Source organism: Corythoichthys intestinalis, unplaced genomic scaffold (genome assembly GCF_030265065.1).
Source record: "Corythoichthys intestinalis isolate RoL2023-P3 unplaced genomic scaffold, ASM3026506v1 HiC_scaffold_28, whole genome shotgun sequence".
Taxonomy (NCBI): domain Eukaryota; kingdom Metazoa; phylum Chordata; class Actinopteri; order Syngnathiformes; family Syngnathidae; genus Corythoichthys; species Corythoichthys intestinalis.
In genome coordinates this window covers 685382-703163 of record NW_026651597.1, presented here as the reverse complement: position 1 = coordinate 703163, position 17782 = coordinate 685382, and the positions used below count along the sequence as shown (strand labels likewise).

At 39.7% G+C, this 17782-nt stretch overlaps 1 protein-coding gene across 3 annotated transcripts in view; it reads left to right on the top strand.

The window, feature by feature from the left end:
- LOC130911339 (zinc finger protein 391-like) overlaps window positions 1–17782 on the top strand; it is an 82650-nt gene that overhangs the window by 40920 nt on the left and 23948 nt on the right. The gene's annotated exons all lie outside the window — the stretch shown is intronic.

Here is a 17782-nt window from a genome sequence, read left to right as displayed (position 1 = left end):
TGTTGTTTTAAGGTGTATTAAATACTTGTTCATGTGCCCCTTTTGATCTACGAGCACCCACCCCTCCACCGGTCTCTGCATGGCCCTGCTGAAACACAGAGTGGGTCGACAGAGCTCAATATTTTGTTGGGGTGTACAATACAGTGTACTGGAACATATTTCCTCCACACCCTTCTCACCTTTTTAACCCCTGACCCATTTTCATGCCTGTGTTTAACAAGTTAAACGATGATTGACACATTGCTGCACGTGTGAAGTCGGCTTCTTTGGCAAGATCAAAGACATGTTAACTTTAATAAGCTAGTGCGCAGTGACTGAGAGCTGGGAGAGGTGGGGAGGGAGGCCGTGCGAGCGCATGAAGGAGAACAAAGGTTTGGGGATTAAAAATAAAATAAACTATCGCACGTCCTTGCGATGGGACTATCGCGCATGCGCACATCGCAATGGCGATGTTTAAACGATATATCGTTCAGGCTTAGTGTTTAGTGTGTCTACAGATAGTAAAACAAATACTATGACGTCAGTTAACTAGCTTGTTCACGAGGCAGATAATGTGGCCAATTAGCATGCCAAGACAGCTAGCCGGATTCCTCTATTACATTAGCCAACTTTTCTAAAGTCTTCCACGCTAGGGTACTTGCCAACAGTCCCGGGTTGTGCGGGACAACGCACAATATAGGAAGTTCCGATTGGTTCCGTTGTTGTCCCGCACAATCCGGGACTGTTGGCAACCTTAATTCTTTTGCCATTGTAAACATCTGATCAAAATAACATTTTCATAATTCAGCCTGTGGTGTTTTTTCTCTCTGGCGACACACTCGCTCTCCATTAATATTAAACAAATTAATATTAATATAAGTAGTGGTATATTAACCCAGAAAACGTGAACATACTCACATTCCTGCATCATAACTTGGACTGAGCAGGGTTTCCCCTACGATTTCTTGAAGCTGCGATGGTGGGCTGCTTCGGAGTCGGACCACCTCACCATGTCGTGCCACGGCAAAATTGCGTCCTATCATGACAAATTCTTTTTTTTTTTTTCACATTTTGTTTCCCAAGAAGAACCATAACAAAGATCTATTTGGAATATTTCATAAGCAGGCTAATGTCATAGCTCTCAGCTACGGTACATGTACGTAAAATGCGTAGCTGATTACAGCTACATTACCCTACTAATAATACAACTTTTTTTTCCTTGTAGCAATAGTACTACTTACATCTCGTAGTCGTTCTTTTGACCCTAATATGTACTACATTAACACAACAATACTAGTCCTTCTGTTAATGGACCAATGGCATAGGTTTGCATAGGGACGTTAGAGACATAACACGAGGAACTTTTCAGGATGCTCAAATTGTCCCCACCAACTTTTAGGCAACCTTATTTGCATTATATAATAAGTTCAGTTATAGGGGTCATTTAGATTGGCTTCACATATTTTGTGACCCTACCATTGACCCTACCATTATTAAGTGAATTACTTTCATTATGTTCAGACTTACAGTGACACATTTTTTCCCCCTCAAATACACGTTTGATTGGCTGATGACTAGTTAAATTCACTTGTTTTCAGTGTAAATCTAATCGAAATAAGTGAAATTACCTGCCAGTGCTTCAAGTAAATTTTACTCTGATTTCTTGAAATAAGAAAAACAGCTGAAAATAATCTTAACACTCTTATTTTAAGCAAAAAGAGAGTATATTTAATCTTAAAGAAAGCTTTTTTTTTTTTCGACAAAAATGTTCTTTATTCAAGAAGTGATATTGGTCAAAACATTATTGAAATCAATTTCCCCCCTTGATTTGGTGAAAAATGACCAACCTTTTAGATGTATGGGCTTAATAAGAACAAATGGTAATATTTACCTAAAGTAATTTGAATAATCTGACCCATTAATCTGTTTACTAGTCTTTAACACTCAAAACAAGATGGAAAAAATCAAATAGATTTAAGAAAAATCATCAGATTAAAACGTTATAAATTTGCAGTGTGAAAGTTAATACAAGTCAATACAGTTTTATTTTTGCATTGCTCATGTAGCCCAGGGGTGGGCAAACTATTCCACAAAGGGCCGCAGTGGGTGCGGGTTTTTGTTCATAACCATCATGAGGACAGCCTTTCACCAATCCGGTTTCTTACAAGTGCAATCAGTAGATTTCAGTCAGGTGCTTCTTGTTTCCACTGATACCTCATTGGCTAAACTGTCTGTGCTGAATAAGTTTGAACATAGACCAGGACCCACTGTGGCCCTCGAGGACCGGTTTGCCCACCCCTGATGTAGCCTATCAATTAATTAGGTTCATATTGGTGAGAAATGTAGCCCTGACCTTGTTGTTGTCCGTGAACTACATTTCCACACAAACGCACATCGAGCGACCATTTAGCTTAGCAAGGAGAGGTATGAGAGACATTTTTCGAGTGTTCCAGAACTCGCGAAACTTGGGGAAAAAGTGCAAAAGCGTTGGTGGGGACAATTTGAGCATCCTGAAAAGTTCCTAGTGTTATGTCCCTAACGTCCCTATGCAAACCTATGCCATTGGTCCATTAACAGAAGGACTAGTATTGTTGTGTTAATGTAGTACATATTAGGGCTAAATAAAAGGAAAAAGAAGGACGAGATGTACAGTGGGGCAAATAAGTATTTAGTCAACCACTAATTGTGCAAGTTCTCCCACTTGAAAATATTAGAGAGGCCTGTAATTGTCAATAAACATGGGTAAACCTCAACCATGAGAGACAGAATGTGGATTAAAAAAACCCAGAAAATCACATTGTTTGATTTCTTAAAGAATTTATTTGCAAATCATGTTGGAAAAAAAGTATTTGGTCAATACCAAAAGTTCATCTCAATACTTTGTTATGTACCATTTGTTGGCAATGGAGGAGGCCAAACATTTTCTGAAACTCTTCACAAGCTTTTCACACGCTGTTGCTGGTATTTTGGCCTATTCCTCCATGCAGATCTCCTCTAGAGCAGTGATGTTTTGGGGCTGTCGTTGGGCAACACGGACTTTCAACTCCTGCCACAGATTTTCTATGGGGTTGAGATTTGGAGACTGTCTAGGCCACTCCAGGACCTTGAAATGCTTCTTACGAAGACACTCCTTTGTTGCCCTGGCTGTGTGTTTGGTATCATTGAAAGACCCAGTCACGTCTTATCTTCATGGCCCTTGCTGATGGAAGGAGATTTTCACTCAAAATCTCTCGATACATGGCCCCATTCATTTTTTCCTTTACACAGATCAGTCGTCCTGGTCCCTTTACAGGAAAAACAGCCCCAAAGCATGATGTTTCCACTCCCATGCTTCACAGTGGGTAGGGTGTTCTTCGGATGCAATTCAGTATTCTTTCTTCTCCAAACACGAGAACCTATGTTTTGACCAAAAAGTTCTATTTTGGTTTCATCAGACCATAACACATTCTCCCAATCCTGTTCTGGATCATCCAAATGCTCTCTAGCGAACCGCAGACGGGCCTGGACGTGTACTTTCTTCAGCAGGGGACACGTCTGGCAGTGCAGGATTTGAGTCCCTGGCGGCACATTGTGTTACTGATAGTAGCCTTTGTTACTGTGGTCCCAGCTCTCTGTAGGTCATTCACTAGGACCCCCATGTGGTTTTGGGATTTTTGCCCACCGTTCTTGTTATCATTTTGACGCCACGGGGTGAGATCTTGCATGGAGCCCCAGATCAAGGAAGATTATCAGTGGTCTTGTATGTCTTCCATTTTCTAATAATTGCTCCAACAGTTGATTTCTTTACACCAAGCGTTTTACCTATTGCAGATTCAGTCTTCCCAGCCTGGTGCGGGTCTACAATTTTGTCTCTGGTGTCCTTCGACAGCTCTTTGGTCTTGGCCATAGTGGAGTTTGTAGTGTGACTAACTGAGGTTGTGGACAGGTGTCTTTTATACCGATAATGAGTTAAAACAGGTGCCATTAATACAGGTAACAAATGGAGCCTAGTTAGACCTCGTTAGAAGTTAGACCTCTTTGACAGCCAGAAATCTTGCTTGTTTGTAGGTGACCAAATACTTATTTTCCCCTTTAATTTAGAAATAAATTCTAAAAATCAAACAATGTCATTTTCTGTTTTTTTTTTTCCCCCACATTCTGTCTCTCATGGTTAAGGTTTACCCATGTTGACAATTACAGGCATCGCTAATCTTTTCAAGGAGGAGAACTTGCACAATTGGTGGTTGACTAAATACTTATTTGCCCCACTGTAAGTCGTACTATTGCTACAAAAGAAAAAAGTAGTATTATTACGTAGGGAAATGTAACTGTAATCAGCTACATTTTACTTACATGTACCGTAGCTGAGAGCTACGATGCTAGCCTGGCTAATGAAATATTTCAAATAGATCTTTGTTATGGTTCTTCTTGGGAGACAAAATGTGAAAAAAACCATTTGTCATGATATGACGCAATTTTGACGTGGCACGACATGGTAAGGCAGTCCGACTCCGATGCAGCCCACCACCGCAGCTTCAAAAAATCCTAGGGGAAACCCTGAAAGAGTATGTTAAGAAACCCAAAGACAAAAATAAAGGTCCTACGCAACTGGCAGAAACTTTTGCCATCATTACATCCTTGAGTGAGCCTTGAGCAATTCGACCATGGAAGATTCGAGAACGATTCACAAACATCCAAATACCGATTATTGAAATATGTCAAGTAAAGCGGAACTATAATACAGCGCGCTCTTCAGGACGCAATGAGGAACGGACCGCATTGTGTCCCGAGAGTGAACATCATGCTTGTCATAGACCCGGGTGATGCCAATGCTCAACTCACGGCTTTGGCTCAACTCTTGCTGCTAGATAAAAAGCACAAGAATACCTGACTGCTGCAGAAAGCCGCTACAAACTACATCAACATCATTTTACTGTAGATAATAGATATCATATGTATATAGAACTAGATGCAAAATGACAGACTCGACGGCGTTAGCAACACATGTATTGAAAACTAGATACGAAAAAACAGACTTGCCGGCGTTAGTAACCAGCCGCCATCTTAAAGCAGGAGACTTCCCTAGAAGGCTGTTGTAGCGACTCTTCCAAGCGAACCTAATTAACTTTTTATCTGAAATACTCCTAAATCTCTAAATCGGCTGACTCTATCTTCTAAACAGTTTTAAAACTTTCACATGTCGAAAGTAGACAGAAAGGAAATTATGGAATAACGGGAGCAATTTTAACAACTTTAACAGTTGATTCGCAACATTAAATTAATTGAATGTAGTTTAAAGCTGCTGATACAGAATAGGGACTTGAGTATTTTATTTACTGTTTTAAAGACTGTTAAGTTGATACTTAAATAGTCGTTTATTTAAACCTGAGAGGCTTTTTGTACAATTTTTGTAACTAATGCACAAAACAATAAAAGCAGCTAATAGCTTGGGAGCGCGGGGGGGGGGGGGGGGGGGGGGGGGGGATTTTCCACTGAGGTTGTTTGTGTGTTTTGATTTTTTAAGACAGTTTACAATATTATTTGCACGTTTTACTGACTGACTATGCCATTTCTGTTGGTTATTTATAATGTTTTATGTTTATAACTTAATAAACAGGTCAGTTTGTTACCAACCATTGTGTGTTATTCAAACTCGCCTAATTCAGCTGGCTAGTTGTTACCAAGAGTACTAAAACCCCTTTCAACATGAGTCTGACAACTAAGGAGGCTAAATAACTTTAATAAACTTCAATACATGCTCAGATAGGCCGGTATCAGTATTGGATCGGAAGTGCAAAACAATATCGGTATTGGTTCGGAAGTGCAAAAACCTGGATTGGGACATCCCTATTCAAAAACTCAGGTGAATATACATTGAAAGATTATATATATAATAGTGGTTATTGAAGGAATTTAGTCCTCCCAGCCCAAACCCCACGGGGAGGCCGGCAACAGAACGGAAATGTGCTCCACCGCTTGACGCCCCCGAAGAGCCAGGCCAGGAGGAAGCCAAACTCCGCGCGTTCCTGTGTTAACCCTTTGCACACTGACTCCATGTTTCAAAAGCTTGAAGAACACTCGCCAAAAACAGGTTGACAATTTATTCGTCGACAATGGTAAAAAACAAGGCAAAAACAGACGACGGAGGGACAATTCTGGATCCAAAACAAGGCTACATGTTTCCGAGCAGAAGAGATCTGTCTTATCTCAGTGTCCAGTCTTTTTGAAGTCTTTGCTGACGCGGGTCTTGTCGAAGGCGTTTCTGGGCGTTGCTTTTGGGCCGCCCTCGCTGTGGCCAGTTTTGGGCAGCTTAGGTTCGTGCGCGGATTGGGACGCCCGCTATCAACTTTGCTGCCCAGGCTGGTTGTACTTATTTTAGGACAAAGCGCTTTGTCCTTGGAGTTTGCTGGGAGAGCAGATTACCCGAGTTGGTGCGTCACTCTTGTGATAAGACGGCATTGTGTATCTCTTCTATTTCTTCTCATTAAACTATGGTGTGCTATTTATTTTATATTAGTAGTGTAGTCCTACCGTAAATATGAAAATGATACTATTTCCTGATTAATTATATTACGTGTGTTAGACTAATGCAAACAGTTAGACGGTGCCTACGAAAACCTGTACCATATGTATGTGTTACACTATATATGTGTTAGACTAATGCAAACAATTATATGGTGTGTGCGATGACGATATCGTTTCTCCTTCAATCCCCCTCACGAGCCCCGACAGGGGATCGTAAAAACATGGATGTGGCCTTAGAACTTAGCTTTATCAAGTGGTGGAAGAAATGTAGCAATTGATGAACAGTTTAAACAGGGATGTGCGAAATTTGTCCCCCTCAGGACTCCTTTTAAGTACTCTTTAAAACAATATGATATCGCCTCAAAGCGTTAATCCTTGGTTGTCTTTGGTCCCGTGGCTATAGGCATCAGCTCACAGTGCCCTCTTTGTACAGGTGCATTGAGACCGATTTTTCATGATCAATTAGACGGGCTACCCATCAAGTTAGTCCTGTCGCTAGGAAAAACGAGATATACATTGTTAAATTTGGCCCCATAAAAAATAAAATTAATCTTTAGTTAGGAAAATGAGAGACACACTAAGCTAAATTTGGTCCATTGAATAACAAACTTTAAATCAGGAAAAGTGAGAACCGTACTGAGTTAAATTTTGGTCCAGTAAATTAAAATTTAAGTGCCCCTCTTTTCAACTTCAGTAACGTTAGGGTCAACCACCACCTGTAGTAAGAGGGAACCGTGCGCAGCCCTGAAGAAAAAGGAATGCAACAGTGTGTCAAACATCTCAGAACAGCTTTTAAATGAAGACAAAGAACAGCACTGACAAACTACTACATCTACAAACATAACACAGCAAAAAACATTCCCCCATTGACTAGAGAATGGTGAAAAAGCGGTACTGTACAAAAACGGAATGTTGCAATACAGAAAAACTTGGACACAATGAACTCGAAACTCGAAATAAACGTCTTCAGTAACGTTAGGGTCAACCACCACCTGTAGTAAGAGGGAACCGTGCGCAGCCCTGAAGAAAAAGGAATGCAACAGTGTGTCAAACATCTCAGAACAGCTTTTAAATGAAGACAAAGAACAGCACTGACAAACTACTACATCTACAAACATAACACAGCAAAAAACATTCCCCCATTGACTAGAGAATGGTGAAAAAGCGGTACTGTACAAAAACGGAATGTTGCAATACAGAAAAACTTGGACACAATAAACTCGAAATAAACGTCTTCACCCCTTACCAGTTGTTGAAAATGATGGACACAGACACCTGTAGGCAAACTTTATTCCACCCCAATTAAAGAAAAACTTTATTCCACCCCATTCACCAAAAAATGAATAAATATCCTAATCAAAAGCATATATATAAAAATAATAAAAGTTATATTCTCCACCCCAAATGACAAATATGGCTAAAGGCTAAAGAATAAAAACTGGGACTTAAAAATGGCACAAATCTACCGAGTACTATGATTTAGAACCTAACGAAAAAATAGTAGTCGTTGAACAAAAATCCCAAGAACAAAAATGAATCTATGGTGATTGTGGAAATATAAAACAACCCAGTGAACTTATATGCCATGTGTCGAGGAATTACAAAACCCAAATGTGACTGCAAAAGATCGAAAAAATGTGACGGAAAAAATAAACCCTGCTACATAAACAATGTGTATTCCCACCACTTACCAACAACGTCAGGGGCACCTTTCCACACCACATTTCTAACAGCAACATCCGCATGTGAAATCAATAAAAGGGAAAAAGGAAAGAAAATCCAAACCTTTTAGTGAAAAATAATATTAAACAAGAACAAATAAACAAGAGCACTATAGCGACAGGGACCATGACACTAAACCTATTTATTTCCATAATCAATTGTCGCTTCCTAGGACATGGGTCGAATGGGAATTTGTTTATTTCCTCCCAGTCCGGATCCGTCATGGTTGCCCCCCCCCCGAGTGGATCCTAGTGTAGCTGTAATCTGTTCAACTCAAAAGAATACAGAGCCTCCAACATATTTTAAAACACTCCCTAATTAAAGCATAGAACGACTTTGCCTTTGTGTAGAACACAAACAATGAGTTTAAGGTGTCTAAAATATAATGCAGTACCTACAGCGAAGTTAATCATTAGAAAGTGAAAATAAAATAATAAAAGTAAAGAATCTTAATCAAATACATCTGGGACTATGTGGTGTACTTAAAATATGTCATGTACTCACATGTTTTAGTTTTTTTCCTAATGCTTGTCGAGACGTCTGAGGCACGGTAATCTCTCTAACATTTAAATACTTTCTCAAATTCAAAAAGACCGGAAAACATTCACCTCGACGAAACACAGCATCGTCAGCTGGGGTGAGTATAAAACCGTGGGGACAGTCGTGACGGCTGTCCCTTGGCGATGAACCATTATTTTGTGAGCACCTGTTCTCACACAACCACCAGCTCACGGCTCGTGCGGTACCGCAGTCACAGCCCTGAGGGAATAGGTGGGGTCTGGAATCAAACCTTTGATCCTCCAACCATTGGCGATCCCTTCTCCCACCCGCGCAACCGGTGGTCCGTGTGCCGGTGCGATGGCTCCGCTTGTCACACCCAGCTCCAGCTCAGCTAGCGTTCAGGGTGAATGTCTTCCCATCCTGTCAACATACACATCTGGTGTTTCAGGGGATCGATAAATAGAAATAAGGATAAACTCAAGAATAGCCGATTTGTCATACTAACTTATCATAACTGGGCCTCTTTGTAACCTTACCACCTGAAACGTCCCAACAGCACCCGTCTCAAAACTCCAACATGTGATGTGGCAGATTATTATCCTTAACCCTTGAAATCTTTTGGGAAACAACGTGGTCAGGGAAAACTTTAGATCGTTGTAATGGCCTCTGCGTGCTCCTAAAATGTGTTGTGCTATTAAAGCAATGTGTGAAACTCCATATGTCTAAATGACATTATGAATAGTATTATGTTTATAATAATTTACTGTTTGTTGGGCCTAAGAACTGTATGTTTAGAGTTGAACAGACTGTACAAGTCAATAAAAATTTACAGTTGTCCGCATCCTTATTAACTTTCAGTAATAATGTTGGTGTTATCTTGACCCACTTAACCCCCTCTAGCCATGCCCACAATTGCAATTGTAAGCATGGCTATATCACTCATAGCTACTACTCAAAGTGCATTATGAATACCCAGTACATGTTATCATTCCCAATTTACATCAACTTGTGTGATCCCCCAATTATCTAGACCAAATCAAAAACTATCCCCTATGGTGGTCTAAATGCCATTATTTGAGATTCTAACTCTTCTTTTATTTTTTTTATTATTTATATATATATTTTTTTACCAATAAGCTTAATAAATAATATTGATCGTCAACAACCCTAGTCACAAGGAATCATTTTGTCGAAAGATGGGAGTTAAACATTCATTACTACGGTGTGTGGTTGTCTACTACACGTTTAAACTGTTCAATGGTTACCAATGCAACAGTCAACACAAAAACATTTATATGTCTTATTATTTCCAGTTTACAAACCCCTCATGTCCAATTCAGATCCAAAACAAAGCCACTTAGCAATAATTAAAATATTTATGTCTTGGAAAGTGATGCCTTTTCCTTTGTTCCTTATGTCGTTCAAAATATGTATCTTTCTCCCCTTTTGTGAAACAATTAGGTCCCCCGAAAATAATTGCAAAATAACAAACCAGTGAATAGGATCAATAGAATAAATGCAAGCCAACCAGTTTGGCTTTTTATAAAAAAAATGGAAAAGGAATAGAAATAAATAAATAGAATTTTTAGAAAAATTCTAAAAAAAAATGAAAAATACAGTTAGCACAGACATGGAACCAAACAACACTTTTTCCACTCCTCCTTTTTTTTTTTGAAAGATTATTCAAGTCCTTAAAAATAAAAAATCTGTTCCATAAAGGTGTCCAAAGGAATGGAAAAATATCACATGAGAGTAATTCATCAAAAGATCAAAAACAAAAATCAAAAATGAAAACATAAAAATTGTCTTATACTGGGGAAATTGTATTTATAGGCAGTAGACTTGGAAAGGTATTCTGAAATTAAATTAACTCATCTCTAGATTCTGTCTTATTATCGTTGTATTGTTCGAGTATTATTCTTAACTTTTAACATAAGCAACTTCCCCAGCATAATAAATTGCATTTGGCACGATGCCCGTGTTTGTTTACGTAGTCAAATTTAATTCCTCCCCTCTTATGTAATTTGTTAATTCGATTTCTACTGTGGTCCTTCTCTTCAAAAAAAAAAAAAAAAAAAAAAAATTGTTGCTAATTTCCCCTATAATTTCAAAGCAACAAAATTTACCTACATTGGTCTTGTCTTTTCGTCCCCGATCATGAAATTGGTGAAAATGTCTTTTCCCCTTTTTTATGTTATTTTATTCATTTCTTGATATATTTTTTGCAAGGATAGCCCCATTCTATCCGCAGGTGACCCAAAAGATTATGTTTTAGTGAAATCTGGCATTTTCAAGTCTTTTTTTAAAAACGTAAATCCACTTTTCCATTGTCCCGTATATCAAAATTAACACATGTAGGAGATTCTCCCTCCGCATTCTTCCGGGAGTCAATAGTGGCTAGGGAAGGACTGTCTTATCGATTGTTTTACCAAAACAACCAGAGACTTGAGCTTGAGATGACCCACTTTAAAACTTTGCTCTTTCCTAAACTTTAACCCTTTAGGCAAGGCATCTCAACTTAAATTAGCTTCTATAGACTCCAAATTAAACGGAACTACAAAATAACTCCAAAATCAGTTTTACGAAAGTGCAAAAGGAAAAGAAAATATACTAAATGAAATTATTTCCTTCAAGGGTCAACAATGAAAAGCAAATATCCAAGTTAAAATAAAAACTAATAAGACTTACAATTTATCTCATTCTGGGAACGTTATCTCCGATGTAAATTTGGAATCGTGATAAGTGTTATGAAAGAACCATTTGCTTTTTTTTTTTTTTTTTTTTTTTTTTTCAAAGATGTTCTAGTTACTTTAAGGGGTGTTATGAATGTCAATTAGCTCAAATATTTACAATTCTTATATTGCATTGTTACAGGTTTTATAGTCGCACCCTATTTGATAATTTGTCAATTAACTTTGGTCATTGCCTGTCTCGACAAAGTTGGCCACTTATTTCCTACTCTATTTTCATAACAGCAACAATTAGTTCAATTTTAATTGTCTTCTTATATCAAAACTAAAATCAATAAAGTTATCCTGTTGTTCTTTGGATCCCAGCTGAATTCACGACAGCCAATTCTATCAACATGTGATCCAAAAGTGACACTTTCCCCATATTCATCCTGCTCGAATCCCCTAAAAATTAAATTTCAAACTATTCGTTATACTAGAAGCTAGCCATGATATCAATTCCCCGTTACTAACTTTAAGGTGTTCTTTGCTTGTTCTGTTTGCATGTTTGTTATTCTAATAATTGTAAGTTCGTGGTTGAACGCATCACTTTAATATTCTTTTGTTTCTCTACATTCTTTTGTGAGTAAAAAACATCTTGTTAGAAAAAGCTTTTTTTTAATCTATAACTTTACCAAACATCCACGGACTTCAGCCCTCCTTGTTCTGCTTGGCCTGAACAACAGCAAGAGGGGCCTCCCGCCTATCGGCCCGCGCACCTCATTTTGAACACTGTGTTCCTTTTCTAATCAGATCTACTGATTTTTTGGAATTTTTTACATGTTGTCCCTCTTTGGCTCTCAATTTTATCTTAAATTGTTAAACAAGGACTGGAAAATTCCCAGCTTCAATTCTAGCCTCCCCTTAAAATCAATTTTGGCAAAAAAACCCAGCGGATGCCGTCGAGGACCCCATGTTGCAAATAGGGGCCGCCGCCGGCCCACACTCTTTATCTTGAACACAGTGTTCTTTTCTAATCAGATTGCCCAACTCCAGGCGCCATGCCAACGGCTGTCTCCCAGAACGTTAGCAGGGGCGCTTCCTATTTTTTTTCGGCTTCATTTCGAACAACACTAAGCAAAACAAAACGTCCACTTACTTTAACAAGAGACTACACGACACCATAGCAACTTAACATTGAAACAACAACAGCGGCAGTCCACCCCGGCTTCCCCGTGTTAATTGTCATTTTTTTGTCATGGTCAATCTTAGTGCATTTGTACAACCATCCATCCCGGGTCCCTAACCTATATTTCCGCTGGGCGAATCTACTCATGGCCATGTTTTTGCTACCACAGCAAATTCTCTCGAGGCTCTCTCTGCTGCTGGGCGTCACTCCAAGCGCGACCTTAACCTATCGTGTTTTGTCGTAGGAACCTGGGGCCCTCGTGAGCCACAAAAGGTGGCTCAAGACGCCATAGTGTGCCTCCCGACGGGTCTTGCACCCACCTTTTAAGGAGGGACCACTCCCTAGGGCGCCGCCACCCAGCTCACAATCCTCCGCCTCGTCAGACGCGAGGTGGGGAACCGCCACGTTCCAGTCCCGGCGAATTTGACCCGGCCTGACGCTGCCTCGCCAGTCAATTCACTTCCTTTGGACAAGTATATGTCTATCCATATAAATATATATGCGCAATTAATCACATATGCATACACATACTGCGGGCCACAGCCCCCGTGTCAGATCGGAAACCAACAGTCACAATGAGCTTGCAACTGCCGATCCCTCGCGATCCTACTAACACTCGGAGGGGGTTCTCAAACACTAATCTACAATCTAATCTACAATTCCATATCCCATGCCCATATCTATCCCATACACATATATTTATATGTATATGCATACATGCGCATGTATATATTACGTGTGTCCCACCAGATCAAATCGTAAAAACAACAACAATCCGGTGATTGTGTCGCCCAGACGCCAACCAGCATTAGGAAGGGAAGGTTGGGGTTTGGGGAGGGAGGGGGCGACTCACAACCCCTTCTCAATTGCCGTCTCTCGCAATTTAATCGGCTTCCAGAGGACACCACGCTTCCTAACCTAACTTGTCCTTTTATTTTACTTCCCCATATGCCAGAATGCAACATTCACCGCTAGACAAAACACAAAATGGTCGAAGGTCGCTTCAAGTCAACTTTCACCCGCCTTAAATTATGACAAAACGTCTTTTTACCTTTTCGGCTTTTAGCGGTGCACCTAAAAGGGCTCCAGTTGACTCTTCCGCAGCCGTTCGTCCATCCCCTCCGTCGTCTGGGCCTAACACGTCGTCAAACCATCACATCGGGTCGCCAACTGAAGGAATTTAGTCCTCCCAGCTAGGGCTGCAGCTATCGAATATTTTAGTAATCGAGTAATCGACTGAAAATTCTATCGATTAATCGAGTAATCGGTAAAACAAATATATTTTTAGGTGAAGAGCAATTATAAATATACATGAGAAAACGACATTTCATCTAATCTTGAACCATTTTCAGTCAATCAATGTCTTTATTTTCGGTGTATATTGTAGCTAGAATTAAAAAAAAGACTAATTCACTGCTTTCACTCAAAAAACTTATAGATCTTATCTAAAAAAAAATATATATATATATATATATATTACCTAAAAATGCCGTTACGCTTGATAACACACATCACTTAAAAGTTAGGATTTTTTCCCTCGTGTTTCAATTGAATTTCTCTTTGTGTCAAGCCATTTTTAAGTTTTAGTTAAGTTTTAAGTTAGTCTAAACTGTAAGTCCTGATAGGATTTGGAGTTTTTGCAGTGTTCAAAATAAATGTATGATACAGGCTGTACTGGAGCACATTAGGGACCAGTGCTACTTGGTGTTTTATCCAGCAATGACTACTGAGCTAAAATTGATAGTTAGCATGATTAAGTTTTTATTTTACACCCCCATCACTCCACAATGCTATGTTATGTTAAAGCCTGTATGTAAGACAAGTTAGCCACGCAACGACAGTGGTCATAATTAATTGAAACCTAGTCCTCCGCAGGGCTAACTTTACGTGAGCTAGTAGCGACAGTAACGTTAATCTTATTTATTAGCGCTTAGCGCTCTTTATTAGCGCTTAGCGCTGTACTGCTTTAAGATGGCGGCTGTTTAATAACGCTGCCCAGACGCGGCCGAGTCTGTCATTGCGCATCTAGTTCAACATACATGTGATCTTTATGAGACGCATCAGACGCTAGCTGTTACCAACGTAGCATCGTGGGGGCTAGTATTTGGCAACGTCGGCGTCGTTTGTGGCGGCTGTCAGCTGCAGTAAGTTTTTTTTTTTTCCCTTCTTCCTCTCCGCACGTGACAGCGCGTTGTCCCGCATTAAAAGTAGTCCGAGCAAAACGTGATGCTTAGAGCTGTCAAAATAAACGATTACTCGAGGTGAATAAAATTACTCGGATCAGTTTTTAAACTCGAGTTGCTCGAGTTGCTCGAGTACTCGTTTCAGCTCTACTCCCAGCCCAAACCCCACGGGGAGGCCGGCAACAGAACGGAAATGTGCTCCGCCGCTCGACGCCCCCGAAGAGCCAGGCCAGGAGGAAGCCAAACTCCGCGCGTTCCTGTGTTAACCCTTTGCACACTGACTCCATGTTTCAGAAGCTTGAAGAACACTCGCCAAAAACAGGTTGACAATTTATTCGTCGACAATGGTCAAAAGCAAGGCAAAAACAGACGACGGAGGGACAATTCTGGATCCAAAACAAGGCTACATGTTTCCGAGCAGAAGAAATCTGTCTTATCTCAGTGTCCAGTCTTTTTGAAGTCTTTGCTGACGCGGGTCTTGTCGAAGGCGTTTCTGGGCGTTGCTTTTGGGCCGCCCCCGCTGTGGCCGGTTTTGGGCGGCTTAGGTTCGTGCGCGGATTGGGATGCCCGCTATCAACTTTGCTGCCCAGGCTGGTTGTACTTGTTTTAGGACAAAGCGCTTTGTCCTTGGAGTTTGCTGGGAGAGCAGATTACCCGAGTTGGTGCGTCACTCTTGTGATAAGACGGCATTGTGTATCTCTTCTATTTCTTCTCATTAAACTATGGTGTGCTATTTATTTTATATTAGTAGTGTAGTCCTACCGTAAATATGAAAATGATACTATTTCCTGATTAATTATATTACGTGTGTTAGACTAATGCAAACAATTATATGGTGTGTGCGATGACGATATCGTTTCTCCTTCATTATTTAACGGCATCGGCCTTAAGGAGCAGGAAGTTATCGATAACTTTTTTAAAAAATGGATATCGTGCACCCCTACTCCAAAATAATATTACTCAAGTAAAAGTAGTCATCTAAAAAATGTACTCAAGTACAAGTAAAAAAGTATCCAGTGAAGGAAATACTCAAGTTATGAGTAACATTTTGAGTAACTGCTTATTTTTGTTTGGATTTTTTTTTTTTCCAAACCATGGTATTTTTTTTCTCCCATCCCACTGTATCTATATGAACTGTTGTTATAATTATACTGTACAATACAGCAATACATAACCACATTAAGCCAAAGAAATACATTTTTAAAAAATCATTCAATTCCGGCAAGAGAGGGAAAAAAAACAGTAATGAAGCATTATTCGCTCAAAGAGCATGAGAGTCCTGCCCTCTAGTGGAGAAAATAATTCCTAGTTTGAATAGTTAATACTGTAGTTCGTTCATAGTTACTATTATAAAATTGAAAGGATCATATCCCCGGTCTTCCATGGTCAATCGTTGCCAAATAAAAACTGGGAGAGAGTTTTAAATCTGCACTTTCGATTCATGTTGAGGGCAGCGCTCTGTCAAATACTTAATTTGTTACGGTGCTTTAAATACGCCACATGATTGGACAACATTGGCTAGCGTGATCATAGAACGGCAAGCTTGCGTCTTATTGGTGTAATGGAATCGTGATGATTGTTGCGACATCTCGTTGGTGACATTAGTAGCGCTACTTTTGGCAATAGCATCGCTAGCAAAAAAAAAATCTAATATGTAGAATCAAGAGGAAAATTGTAACGACTCGTATGTAGCCCAAAGTACTGGCGTAAGAGTATCGTTTTTCTTCAAAAATCTACTCAAGTAAAAGTAAAAAGGATGGTTTAGTAAAACTACGCTTAGAAGTACATTTTTCTCAAAAAGTAAATGTAACGGAATACATGTAACGCGTTACTACACACCTCTGTCAATATCTGCAATTAAAAAGAATGACATAATTTGTGTATATATGCACATGTGTGACGAACTCATCATATAACTGTAATCTAACCAGATGAAAAATACCTTGTAGTATTTTCTTGTAACAACAAAATCAGTGTCAGCGCTCTTGTATTCGGCAACTGTATTATTATTTGTAATTTCTTCTCATTTTGGTCACTCAAGTGGCCGGCGTATCAATCCACACCTCATGTCAACATAGGCTGCACATATTGTTAGAATTTTGTCCACGAACGATAAGCGAAGTGATAAGAACAAATGCACAGCACAGAAAGTCCCGAAGCCTCATCTTCATCATGCTGAATCAATTGTTGGAGACTCCGTGGGTTCCTCTGGTTTGATTTTGCAGTTTTAACTTTGTCTACACACCGTTTACTTGAGCAGCACTTCATTTTGGTCTGTCTTAACCGGAAGTCCGTAGCAGAAAACGTCAAAGATGGCCCCGCCCATGTTTTGCTCAGGAAACTTGTCATTATCATTTAACACAAAAAGGGTTTGGAGGATATCTCTTTGTGAGGTTAGGTATAGCACCAATCACCTTATCAAAGCATTATACATACAATCATGTTTCTGGAACACACACATCTATATAGAAATTGAAAAAAATGAATAGTGAAAGAAAAAAAATATAACATTGGAAAAAAAAAAGTCTTTAAAAATATTGACAATAAAATCGTTTAGTTGAATTTTTTCAAGCATGCCGCTCAGTTTCCCCTTGAACAGGACACAGGGCTACATCACACAGGACGTCATACAGCCCATCCTTCCGCCGTTTGCGCACTACTGTCACTTCTCACTCGCCGACTCATCCCAAGAAAACGACAAATCTGGCCCATCCTCTTCCTCGAGTTGATGAAATAATTCATGAGCTTGCACTAAATTTAGATTCATTGCGCACGTTTCAAAGACGTTCGCTTAATCCAACCGGCTGTCGCTCGCTACCTCGCCTCCCTCTCCCTTGGTGGCACGTCGCTCGGCTCACTTTATTAAAAATGTTCACATTTCGTCTGTCCTTCGTGACCTCACAATGGCTCCTGGGATACGGTTTTTCGTCGTGCTTTTGGCTTAGAAAAAGGACAAGAAATGATGGAAATTTGAACCTAAACACATGGTCCATACAGGGTTTTAAAGTTTATTTATGAGGGTAATAAAACTATAA